The 8,890-nt window shown below is 57.8% G+C and overlaps 1 non-coding gene across 1 annotated transcript; it reads right to left on the bottom strand.

Moving 5' to 3' along the window:
• Positions 1 to 3,388: 3,388 nt before the first annotated feature.
• Positions 3,389 to 3,575, bottom strand: LOC138235117 (U2 spliceosomal RNA). The gene has a single exon (XR_011188011.1). It is a non-coding gene; the product is annotated as a U2 spliceosomal RNA (small nuclear RNA).
• Between the last annotated feature and the right edge of the window lie 5,315 nt (positions 3,576 to 8,890).

Raw genomic sequence — 8,890 nt, 5'->3', positions numbered from 1 at the left:
CTCCCCCCCGCATCCTCCCGGCTGCTGAGGTCCACATTGAAATCTCCACCTATGACGAGGGTTTTATTTGTGGCACAAAGCGGGTAGAGCTCTTTAAAAAAATCTGCCCTCAAGGAGCCCACTGCAGGGGCATACACTGAAATAAACCTAAAATTATCATTGCCAAAACACACATCCACACACAAGGCCCTCCCAGGCACTATTACGTTGCACTCTTCCACACTCATTTCACGGTTACCAAATAAAATCCCCACACCCGACGAGTGAACCCCTCCCACACTCCACCGAGACCCCCCCTTGTCCCAGTCCCTCGTAAAAGCCACAACGTCCTCGCCGTTCTTCAGGTGCACTTCCTGCAAAAAGCACACATCAAAACTCAGGCTTTTCAAAGAAAGAAACACTGCTGTCCTCTTCACCCTGTCTCTCAGCCCCCTCACATTGAGAGTAGCTAGCTTCATCTCAGATGCTGGTTAGAGCCTTCCTTCCCATTTCCTAATGATCTTCATGGCCGCGATGTACACATCCCTAACCTCCGACTCCTTCTGCCCATACACGTACAATCCAGTGACCTTCCTAGTTTTCCCGTTACTTTCGATCTTAACCCCCGGGAAGGACCTCAAAACATTTTTAAGCCCCCCGGCTCGATTAGGAAACTTTATGCTCCCCTCCATCCATTCACACCGTTTCAGGAAACTGGAAGATGCGTCGAGATACTTCACTATTCCGCCATCTCTTTTGAATGCACCGGCCGCAAAGGCCGCCTTTGCCAAGCCGTCATTGTTTCGCCACTTCCTCTCCATGTCCTGCAAAAGAATCTTTTTAGGGACGATTTCCGTGTGCGTCTCCCCATACAGCTCAAAACGCCGGATCTCACTCCCTTCGCGCACGCAGCCGAAACGAATGTCCCTCTGCGATATCTGCTGTTCCTCAAAATCGGCGGGCCATATAACCTTATCGCTCCTCTCGTCCCATTTGCAGAGTTCTACAAAGTCTCGGGGAAGTTCGGAGTCCAGCCAGAGGCCTCCCCCCTCTCCTTGTCTTTGGACTGCACCGGCCTGTGCGTCTTGGGTGAGTACATTACCGCTTCCGTCAATAGTGCCTTCAGTTTCGGGGACAAAAGGTGTTCCAGTGCGTTCCGAGGAGCCGCTGCCACCAAGCTCCTCATGCTCCACGTCCCGGATCTCTCCTTCCTCTTCCTCCACCCGGCACAGTAAGGGGGCTGAAGCCTCAGACACCTGTCTGCCACCCGGGGCCAGTTCCTCTGGATCCCTGCCCGCTTTTTTTGCAGAAAGCTCATCGGATTCGGCAGCCTTCCTCTTGACTGACTTTTTGGAGGAAGAAACCCCATCTTCCTCCTCCTCCTCCACTCTATCCTCCCAGTCCCTTGGTGGGGCTATGCCCTCCATCTCACTCACCGCGTCCTTTAAGAAAGGTAGCCCGGGTGTATCGTAGCTGATGGCATCTCCGGAGTGGCCCGTTTCCATCTCCTCATTTGCCATCTGCTCCTCCCTGTCTCCTGGGACACCTTCCCCAGCTGCCTCCTGTTCCGCTGGTGGATCTTCTGCCGAGCTTCCCAGCACGCCCGTGTCAGCTGCCTCGCTCCCGGAGTCCCTCTGGCCTGCAGACACAGCTTCCTCATCCTTCCGTGGCCTGCTCATGGCTGCGGAATAGCTCCTAGCCTTTATAGGGCACTCCCTATAGGCATGCCCCGGCTTTCCACATAAATTGCACTTGATGTCTTCAGTGCAAGCGGACCCAACATGCCCGATACCACCGCACCTTCTGCATATCTGCACTCTACAGTTCAGAGCTATATGGCCCTCTTGTCCACAGCGCCTGCACGTGAGGGGCTGGCCCGGATAGAACAAGTACCCATTGCTCGAACCGATAGTAAAGGAAGCTGGCGGGTGTAGTAAACCGTCGCTTGCCTGCGTACTAAACCGGAATCGGACTCGGTACCGTCTTTTCCCACTCCAGTATTTCTTTCTGTCCAGCAATTTGACTCCCTCATCCTGCACATCCACAAAGCGCTTGAGGTAGCTCACAATGTCCTCCTCCGCCATGTAAGGGTTGAATACATGCACTGTTAAAGGCCTCAGTTCTCGTGCAAATAAAGGTTCAATATAAAACCGTTTGAGTGGCTCTTCATTCCTGTGCTCACTAGCAAGTGACCAAACCTCATTGCATTTAGTGTCAGTGATTAAAGTGAGGTCAAATACCTTCCTCCCGGGAAAGTCTTGTAGGCAGTAAGTGTCCTCCGGGTGCACTCCCAAGGTCTCCTCCAGCACCACTTCCTCAAAAGTATCTCTGTAGATCAACTCCTGGGCTTCTTCCTCCTCCTTCAAAACGAACCGGATCGTGTTCCTCAGCCTCGCCTCTCTGGTGCTCGATCTTCTCTCCATCCTTCCGAAATGGCCGGATCCTCCTCCGCCACGTAGAAAAAAGAAAAATGCTCCCGCCTAGCCTGTAGACAGGTCCGGGGAAAAAAGCCCCCTCACCTTCTCTCCTTCTGACTGCTCCTACAGCCGCGGTCAAGCCACGTACTGTGATCGCAGCCAAAAGGCCGAGAAGCGATGCCCGACGCCGGCCTTGGGCGGGCGCGCGGGCGTCCGGCTGGCGCGCAGCGGCGCAGGCCGACGCCTCGGGAGCCCGGTCCGCACGCGGCTGCCGGCCGCCCGGACTCCGCTCTCCCCCTCTCTTGCCTGCCTGCTTGCTCGCCTGCCTGCCCGCCAGTCCCGGGCGGGGGCCCTGCTCTTGGATCTCCTGTCAACGGCCCGACAACGACCGCAGCCGCAGGGGGGCGCCAGCCGGCCGGCCTCCTTAGCTTAGGCCCCTCCCACCAGCAGCAGCTGTGCCGAGCGAGCTGCAAGCGAAAGCGGACCGTCGGCACCTGCGGGCAGAGGCAAGGGGCAGCGCTCTCTCGGGAGGGACGGGGACACACACACACACACACACACAGACGCGCGCGCCTGCCCGCCTGCCGGAAAAAAAGGAAGAAAAGGTGTATATACTAAGTTTTTTGGAGGGAAACCGCCCGGCTGTCGAAAGGGGCCCGCCTGCGAGGACGGGGACACACACACACACACACACACACACACACACACACACACACACACACACAAGCCACGCCTGCCTCCCTGGGAAAAGGCTGAAAAAACTAAGTTTTTTGGAGGGAAAACGCACGGGAGCCGAAAAGGGGGCCGGCCTGCTTGCCCAGAGAGTCGAGACGCGGGAAAGTGCACAGAGGGAGCACGGGAACGGAGACGGGGAGGGGGAGGGGGAGAGAGAGACACACAGATGGACGAGAGACGAGACCCGAGAAGAAGGAGCTCCAGTCCACCTCGCTTGCTTGCTTGCTTGCTACGTCTGTCTTTTCACCGCTGAGAGAAGGTGGTGCACCGCTCCCGGAGGCGCTGCAATACCGGGCCGATGCGTGGAGAGGACGGAGCAAGCTCCTGATCCAGCTCCCTGTTCCAAAAATCCGTTTAATATGTGGTCCCCCGATGGGGGACGTATCAGATATTAAACTGATAAGAACAGATTTTATTCGGAAAAAAACACATCTCAAAAGGAAAACATCTCATACAATAACACTCCACAAGTTAAAACAACGGCGGAACGGCGGTGATTGTCCGTTTTCAATCCTTGCAAGGGTGGGCGGATTTGCGCTTTTATGAGTGTCCCTCCAAACCCTACCGCTTGCTGTAAACCATTAATCCCTGTACAGGGTCCATAGGCCTTTCCAGCGCTCCTTTGCCGTGGGGAAACCCCATTTAGCAACGTCGCGCTTCATCCTCCTCCTGAGGTCCGCCAGGATCCTCTCCTCCAGCTCCCTCGCTCCCCACTCGATGTTGTGCCGGATGAGATTGTTCCTCGCGTCCCACAGGCCTTTCTTTGTGAGGGACAGCAGCAGCCACAACAGGAACTGCGTCCCCCTGTCCAGTCCGGTAGGTGCCAGCCCCAGCAGAATGTACTGGTAGCTGAGCACCGCATTCGTTTCCAGGAGTTGCATTATGTTGTCCATTCTGCCCCACACCGCCTTGGCGAAGGGGCAGCTCCAGAAAACGTGCTCCTGAGTCTCCTCGACGAAACACGTGTCCCGGGGGCAATGCGGATTCCTGGAAATCGAGTGTCTGTAGAGGACCTCTCTGGTAGCCAGTCTCTTGTGAACGGCCATCCAGTTGAGGTCCTTCAGTTCGTTGTCCAGTTCTTTCGGCTGCGTCCTTTCCCAGACTTGTCTGGGAACTCGCAGCCTTTCGTTGGCGACCAGGTGCCCCCTCACCTCTTTGTACAGAGCTCTGTGGTTGGTGCAGAGCTCTGGCTGTCTCGTGGCCTCGTACCTCCTGCTCCACTTGACAGCGTGGGTGTAGAACTCCGGTCGCCTCTCTGCCTTGGGCCCAGTGTTTGACCACTGGACCAAGTGCCTCATCGGGATGGAGAGCCACAGCCTGACAAAGTACTGGTACTTGTGGCCGATGGGCTCCCGCAGCGCCCGACAGAGGTTGCAGAAGAAGATGCAGTCGAGTTTCAGGGGGAAATGTGGGACATCTCGACCCCCTTCCTCGACCGGCTGACACATCCGGTTTCTGGTGATGGACTCGTACCTGCCGCCCCAGACGAAGCCGAAGATCATCCCTTGCAGCGCTCGTCTGAGTCTGGCCGGCAGCGGGTACACCACCGCCAGGTAAACCAAAGCCGGCAGGACGTCTGCTTTCAACACCGTCACTTTCCCTGTGTAGGACAGCGACCGCGTTTTCCACAGACCCAGCTTCGCGTTCACCTTGGCGATCCTCTCAGTCCAGTTGTTGGTCTCGTTGTCCTGGCTCTGGAAGGAAACCCCCAGTATTCTGAGGGGCTCCGTGCAGAGCTCGAGACCCTCCGGCGCCGTCGTCCTGTGCTTCCAGGGCCCGAAGAACTTCAGTTTGCTCTTTCGGCGGTTGAGCTTCGACCCCGAGGCTCTGGAGTATTGCTCCATGACCTGCAGGGCCCTCCTCAACCCCCTGTCCGACCTCAGGAACAGCGTCGTGTCGTCGGCGTACTGGGAGATCTTCAGGGTTTCCCCCGCGCCTCCCGGTATCTCCAGGCCGTCGATGACGGGGTCCCGTCTCACCGCCTCTGCTAAGGGCTCTGTGAAGAGAACATAGAGAAGGGGTGAAAGGGGGCAGCCCTGTCGTACTCCGGATTCCTGGGGAATGAAATCCCCCAGGTTTCCGTTCACGTTCACTCTGCTGCCCACGTCAGAGTACAGAATCTGAATCCAGCGGCTGAAACTCTCTCCGAAACCGAAGCGTTCCAGCACCCTGAACAGATAGCTGTGGTTCACTCTGTCGAAGGCTTTCTCCTGGTCCAGGCTGACCACCATCATGGGCACGTTCCGGTCCTCGGCCCAGGCGATGGCGTCTCTGGTCAGCTGGAGGTTCCAGCTGACGGATCGCCCCTCCACCCCACACGTCTGGTCGCTGTGGATGATGTGGGGGAGGGCGGTTCTCAGTCTGCCGGTCAGGAGCTTGGACAGGATCTTTACGTCCACGCAGAGCATCGTGATCGGCCTCCAGTTTTTGAGGTCGGCGGCGTCTCCTCCCTTGAAGAGCAGGGAGATGACGCCCTCCCTCATGGTGTCTCCGAGTTTCCCCCGGCGGAAGATCTCCTGCGCCACTTCCACCAGATCTGCCGCCAGGGTGTCCCAGAAGCAGGTGTAGAATTCCTTGGGGAGTCCGTCCGGCCCCGGCACCTTGCCATTCTCCATGGACAAGAGCGCCGCCTTCAGCTCCTCGGCCGTGATCGGACCCTCCAAGTCCTCCCTCACCTCCTCCGGTACTCGTGCCGTCAGCCCCTCCAGAAAAGCATCGCCTGCCTCCACCTCCGTCTGCTTCTCTGAAAAGAGCTCCGTGTAGAAAGCGGTGGCCGCCTCTACTTTGTCGCTCTCGTCCAGCACTTCCTCTCCATCTCCCCGTCTCAGGCTGTGGATCACCCTCTTTTTCTGGGCTCCCCGGACCTGGTTGAAGAAATAGGAGGAACAGGTTTCATTATTTTCGTAATGCTCCCTCTGTGCTTTGACGAGGAAAGCCTTGGCTTTCTCCGTGTGCAGTCTGCGGAGCCTCTCCTTCAGGTCCCGTGCCCGGGCTGAATTGAAGGCTCCTCCCCCGTTAGCCGAGCTGTACTCCTCCTCGAGTTGCCTCTGGAGTCGTGCAGCTTCCTTCCTCTCCCTGGCCGCCTTCCGTCTGCAGTACGTCTGCGCCAGGGTTCGGGTCCTGTCCTTCACCGACTCCCACCATTCCACCACGGAGCTGTAGCCGTCTCTCAGGTCTCCCCAGCTCGCGTAGTCTTTCCGGAACAGTGCCCTGAAGTCGTCTTCCTCCAGTATCTCCCGGTTCAGCTTCCAGTACCCACGACCGAATGCCGGCAGGCTGGTGTTAGCCACCACCGTCAAGCGCTCGTGGTCGGAATACCACGCCGGGGACACCGTCGCCGACTCCAGGGAGCAGGTCGTGTGCACGAAGATGTAGTCCAGGCGGCTGCACACTCCCCGGGAGTTCTTCCAGGTCGGTCCGGCGTCGTTCGGGCGGCACCGTCTGAAGCCGTCTACTAGGGAGAACTGCTTGAGTAGCGACTCCAGCTCTGCCGAGCTAGCGTCGCTCCCCTTCTCCCGGTCGACGTTGAAGTCCCCGCCGAGCACCACCTGTCTGTTAGTGGTGCAGCAGCTGGCCAGGTCAGCAAACACTTCCTTCCGGATAGAGGGTTCCGTCGGAGCATAGACGTTAATCGCTCTCAACTTCTGCCCCCTCCAGTCGATGTCTGCGACCAGGATCCGGCCCTGCACCACCGAGAAGGAGGAAACCAGCGTCATCTCTGGGTTCCCGAGGAGGATTCCCACTCCGGAAGAGTGGACCCCTCCTACGCTCCAGCATGATTCTCCCTTCGTCCATTCCCTGGTGAATGTCAGCTTGTCGCTTTCATCCTTCAGGTGGACCTCCTGTAAGAAACAAACTGAGAAAGACTTTGAGGCCAGATCCTGAAAGACTCCCCGTCTTTTCACTGGGTCTCTCAGCCCTCTCACGTTAGTTGTCAAGAAGGTTAGTTTCACAGTCATGGTTAAACTAGTGAAAAGTAAACCTCCTCTCTGTACTTACAGTAGGAACTTGGGAGTCTACATCTGGGCACTGTTTAGCCTAGATGTAACTCCTCTCGTTCGGGTCCTGGGGGGAATATACTGGGCTCCCTCCAGGTTTCGCTGGGGACTGAAAGGAAAACATGCTGGACAGGTCCAGCCCTACCATCAGTCCGGGCTCCAGGGCGGCTTCAAAATAATCCTCGTCGTCCTCGAGGATACTCTCAGCCACCGCTTCGGGGAGGCTCCTTTCTTCCCTCTCTCGGGGGGTTTCGGGGGCCTCCAGTTTCTCCTGGGCCTCGGGGGAAGGGGGCTCCAGTTCCTCGGCTGCCTCTTCCTTTTGTCCCTGGGCCTCGGGGGAGGGGGTTACCTCTTCCTGGGCTGCCTCCTCCTTTTGTCCCTGGGCCTCGGGGGAGGGGGTTGCCTCTTCCAGGGCTGCCTCCTCCTTTTGTCCGTGGGACTCGGGGGAGGGGGGTTCCGTTTCCTGGGCCTCGAGGGGGAGGGTTTCCATTTCCTGGAGCGCCTCCTCCGGTTGTTCCTGGGCCTGGAGGGAAGAAAGTTCCGTTTCCTCTAGGACGAGGAAACGGTTTTCTCTTACCACTCTCTTCTTCTGTCCTTCCGAAGGTGGGTCCGTCCTGGGTCTCTTCTCCCGCTTGCGCTTTCCCTTTTTGCTGGGAGTTATCCAGGTCCCTTCCTCCGGTCGGCCATCTTGTCCCTCTTCCTGGCGGCCATCTTGTGGCACCGATGCGGCTGGGGGTGTGGCCTCGGCAGTTTCGGGTCTCAGCGGGGGAGGTGCGGGTTCTTTGTTCTCAGCCCTCTCCCTTTGTCTGGAGACCGGTTTCTGCCTGCCGGCTTCCACCACCTGCGCAAACGAAGGTTTGCTTACCTTGCATTGGCGAAGGAGGTGTCCCTCGGCGCCGCATCCGTCACACTTTTTGGCTGCCCGGCAGGTTTTTGCCAGGTGCCCGTCCTCATTGCAGTTGTGACATCTGACGATGTCACATGTATTTGTCTTGTGGCCGGACCGTCTGCATTTGCTGCAGAAATCCGGCATCCTGGGGTAGTAGAGGTACCCCCTGTCGGCTCCGATGTTGAAGCGAGCCGGGGGGTGCTGGAAACCGTCAACGCCCTCTGGGTCCTCCTTCAGGAGGACTCGGTACTGGCGTTTGCCGTACCAGACGCCTTCGTCCCTGACCTCTGTCGGTTTCCCCACTACGGTTACATACCTCCCTAGGTACGCTGTTACCCGCTCCGCAGGCACGTAGGGATTGTACGTGCAAACCGTAATGGTCCTCTGGTTCGTCTTCCTCATAGGCTCCGGCCTGAAATCAGAGAAACCAGGGTGCTTACCTTTCTCCCTGACCAGTCTCGTTGCCTTTTCATATGCCGCGTCCGTGGCCATGTAGGCCTCCATGTATCTCTCTGCCTTGTTGTCCTGGAGGCAGTAGAGATCGCCGGCAACCAACTGCAAGATCCCTCGCAGGAAGGTCACGAAAAAGGCCTTAGCAGTCGGCATCGGCTCCGTCTTCTTTGTCCAGTGGAACCGGATCAAAGTTCTCTTGTCCGCCATCTCTGAGGGAGAAAAAAGGGAACAAAAGGGAAAAAAAAGGAGGGAAAGAGAGAGAGCAAAAGGAGCAGCGAGGGAGCCCTGGCCTTTGTCCTTGTGGGCGAAGCCCAGCGAGGTGCAGGCGCAGGAGGAGAGAGAGAGAGGAGAGCGGAAAGTGCTTCCGGGTCTCGAGGTGGAAAGCAAGCACCGCGGGCAGGCCACGTGTACCTACTCCC

The sequence above is a fragment of the Lepisosteus oculatus genome, unplaced genomic scaffold (assembly GCF_040954835.1).
Source record: "Lepisosteus oculatus isolate fLepOcu1 unplaced genomic scaffold, fLepOcu1.hap2 HAP2_SCAFFOLD_760, whole genome shotgun sequence".
Lineage (NCBI taxonomy): Eukaryota > Metazoa > Chordata > Actinopteri > Semionotiformes > Lepisosteidae > Lepisosteus > Lepisosteus oculatus.
The sequence above is the reverse complement of the archived record's forward strand: the minus strand, read 5'-3'. Positions and strand labels throughout refer to the sequence as shown.